Source organism: Mus caroli, unplaced genomic scaffold, assembly GCF_978045245.1.
Source record: "Mus caroli unplaced genomic scaffold, Mus_caroli_1 scaffold_1, whole genome shotgun sequence".
NCBI lineage: Eukaryota > Metazoa > Chordata > Mammalia > Rodentia > Muridae > Mus > Mus caroli.
Window position 1 is genome coordinate 93,734,298 of NW_028227256.1, and position 4,048 is coordinate 93,738,345.

Genomic DNA, 4,048 nt, shown 5'->3' on the forward strand with positions numbered 1-4,048 from the left:
TTTAGTTGCTTGGGTACTTTCTCTAGCTCATTCATTAGGAGCCCTGTGTTCCATTCAATAGATGACTGTGAAAATCAACTTCTGTATTTGCCAGGCACTGGCATAGCCTCACAAGGAATATCTATATCAGGGTCCTGTCAGCAAAATCTTGCTGGCATATGCAATAGTGTCTGGGTTTGGTGGTTGTATATGGGCTAGATCCCCAGGCTGGGCAGATCCAGCAATACCTTTCCTGGGCATATACCCAGAAGATGTTCCAACTTGTAATAAGGACACATGCTCCACTATGTTCATAGCAGCCCTATTTATAATAGCCAGAAGCTGCAAATAACCCTGATGCCCCTCAACAGAGGAATGGATACAGAAAATGTGGTACATTTACACAATGGAGTACTACTCATCTATTATAAACAATGAATTTATGAAATTCTTAGTCAAATGGATGGATCTGGAGGATATCATCCTGACTTAGGTAACCCAATCACAAAAGAACACACATGATATGCACTTACTGACAAGTGGATATTAGCCCAGAAACTCAGAATACCCAAGAAAAGAAGGAAGACCAAAGTGTGGCTACTTGGACCCTTCTTAGAAGGTGGAACAAAATACCCATGAAAGGAGTTACAGAGACAAAGTTCAGAGCTATATTCTTAAAAGACAAGTGTGAGGTCCTTATGGACCTGGGGCAAGGGCTTTCATGCCCAAGCCATAGTTCTAATTCTGATTTATTGTTTAACCCACCACCAGCCAGCTCTTAGTAAATACCTAACTATGCTATTCCTCTGGGCTAGTGAAAGTATGTGCTAGGGAGTTTCACTCTAGCTAACCTTCTCATGGATAATGCAATACTCTAGTTCCTTTTTAAATCACACCCTAATCTTCTTCCTAAACCATTGTAAATTCCTGTATATGGGAGTGACTCGGCTGTTATCATAAGTGATTTTGTGGGGAGCTTTCTTCTATTAAGTAATGTAGTCTGCCATACATAAACATAATAAGAATTTTAAGTTTTGCTAAGCTTGTCCTGAAATTTCTAATGCTATGTAGTAGATAGTAATGCCTGATTTCTTTCACTATCTCTCTTTCAATACTGGAGGCAATTTGTCTAAATAGGTAACATTCTTAGTAAATTCCAAGCCCAGGGTAGGCTCAAGGACTGCCTAGGAGATTGAAGAAGGCCAGGAAGCAAAGTTCAATATAATTTAGGTATTTGTCAAATCATTCCTTGGAGGCACCTATAATAAAACAATACTGAAAGAACGCACACAGAACCATTCACCAACTATAGCAAGAACAAATCTGAAGCACATCTGTTTATGGTTCGCCAGAAAATTTCTAGGAGACAAGCTTCCATGAAAGTTTATGCCTCAGGACTGTGGCCAGGCTTTTGGGCCTGCCATGCAGTTTTTACTGGAATGGGTATGGCATGTATGTGTCCATGGACACACAGATATACAGGTGTATGCTATGGCATGTGCGTGGAATGGAAAAGACAATTGAATTAACATCATCAGTCTTGATGGCTAGAGCCTTTACCTGCTGAGCCATTTTTCTAGCAGCTAAGGTCTATTTTTGGTAACTTTATTTGGAGTATAGATGGTTGTATCTCAATAATTCTATGAATTAGGTATTTCACTATGGAACATATCATGAATTTTAACTTAGATTTAACTTAAATTTGCATTAAAATTTCAAAGTCCATTATTTTAGCTTTTGAGAAAACTCAAAAGTATAATCACTGATGATTTGATATTGATTACTCCAGAAAATTTTCACTACCCGTGTTTTGCTGTTTTGTACTATAGATGTGAGACTCACATATCTCTACCTTTTACTTTCACCTGGATTTTATTAACAATACCAAATAACATTAGTCAATTGTTCATTTTCTTTATTCTTATATTTACATTTAATCACAGGTTAGATTTAATCACAAATATTTCTTGTGAAGAATCATTTGCAAAGAGAATAGGTATCAATCGATATATGGAATTTTCCTTGAGTTAACAAAATTCCTCTAAAGAAATGTTTTCTGAGAATGGGAGGGTAGGGAAGTGGGGGGCGGTATGGGGGACTTTTGGGATAGCATTGGAAATGTAATTGAGGAAAATATGTATTAAAAATGTTAAAAATTAAAAAAAAAGAAATGTTTTCAATATTATTCACACCTTTGTTATATTTTCAAGACATAGATAAACTTATTTTCTATAGCAAGAAGTCATGAGCCAGTTTTCCCTGCTATTTCCTTCTCTGAAGAATTGAGAATCTTGCATACAAATGTGTCCTTGCATGGAAGACTGACTCTGCCCATACCCATGGCAAACAGAAGGAAGTGTGAAGCAGGAAATATTGATTGTATTCACACTCTTTAAATTGAACATTCATCACAAAAATTTATATACAAATTGTCTTAGTTAGAATTTTATTGCTATGACCAGACACCATGACCAATGAAACTCTAAGAAGGACAACATTTAATTGGGCCTGGCTTGCAGGTTTAGAGCTTCAGTCCATTTGTGACAAGGCAGGAGCATGGTATCATCCAGCCAGATGTGTAATTGTAGGAGCTGAGAATTGTACATAGTCATCCAAAGGCAGACAGGAGAAGATTGGCTTTCAGGCAGTTAGGAGGGAGGTATTAAAACCTAAACCCACAGTGACACACATACTTCAACAAGGCACTCCTTGGGCCACTTCTTATGTCAGGCACATTCAAACCATCACACTAGTTTTATGTGAAAATTGACTAACTCTTTTTGGTTTAAATCTGTAGGACTGGAGAATCAGTGAGGTTCTGAGTTCTAAGGACTGTAGTCTGTCATTTTGGAGATTTCATAAGATGCAGCTGTGCTATAATTTCAGAAGAGAAAAATACCATTAAAGTATTTATGTGGATCTTTATTTTCATAATAAAAAATATTTCCATGAAACATTTCTAATCTTGTTTTAGGTATTACCACTTTTTCTTAGTTTTATTGAGAAGACAGTGTATAGGTCTTGACATAGGTCTTGCCTGAGCAGTTCTCAGGAGTCAGTTTTCTCATACCAGCTTGTGGGTTGTTGGATTGAGCTAAGGTTTTCTTCTCTATGGACAAAAATCTCTAAGCGACTAAGCCATTTGCTAGCTCCGGAATAGGATTTTAAAATATGATTCTTTGTGTGCAGCATGGATTCCAGTAAGAATTAGTTTCAAATTTTTAAATTTTAATAATTAAAATATTCTTGAATGTAAATATGATTTGAATATTTATATGCCACTAATGTTAATAATGATATTCAGATTCTCTTTGAGTGCACATGTAATATGCAGTACTGCATTAAGAACACATTATTAATTCTATATTTTGTCCCCCTTTTCTCTATCTTGAAGAAAAACAAATATTATGATAAAAATGTATAAGTTGGGTGGTAGGATGAAGACTTAAATTAGCTTTTTGCTACAAAAGAACATAAATTCTGGTTCACAAATTAACTCTGGACAATTTTAAAGAAGTAAACAGTGTAGATAAAAACCTCAGCAACTACTTTCTTTAAAACCAATTTGGCTGTATTTCAAATAGCCCATTTATGATTATCTGTATGAATAAAGCACCAGTTAACATGGGTGAGAAGTGTCCTTGTGGTATGGTGGAGCATCCTCTTAGTATATGCCGAGGAGTGGTACAGTTGTGTCTGGAGGTAGATGAGCTGGGCTAAAAGTAGAAGAGCAAATGTGAGAGTGGCCAAGCAATAATTCATCCAGCTACATACCCACCTTATGAGAGGGAGGCTGCCCCTGACACTGCTTGAAGGGCCAGGACTCAGAGGCTGGATAGCCCAAAGACCTAGGATAGAATATGATTCCTAATATATTCCTCTATACTCATAGATTGGTTCCTAACCTGTCATTGGAGTGACTTCACACAGTAACTGACTGCAACAGAGGCAGGGAACCACAGCCAGACATTAGGCAGAGCTCATAGAATCCTGTGGAAGGAGGGCAGAAGGATCGCAGGAGTCAAAGGAGTCAAAGATAACAAAAGAAATCTCAGAGAATCAACAAACC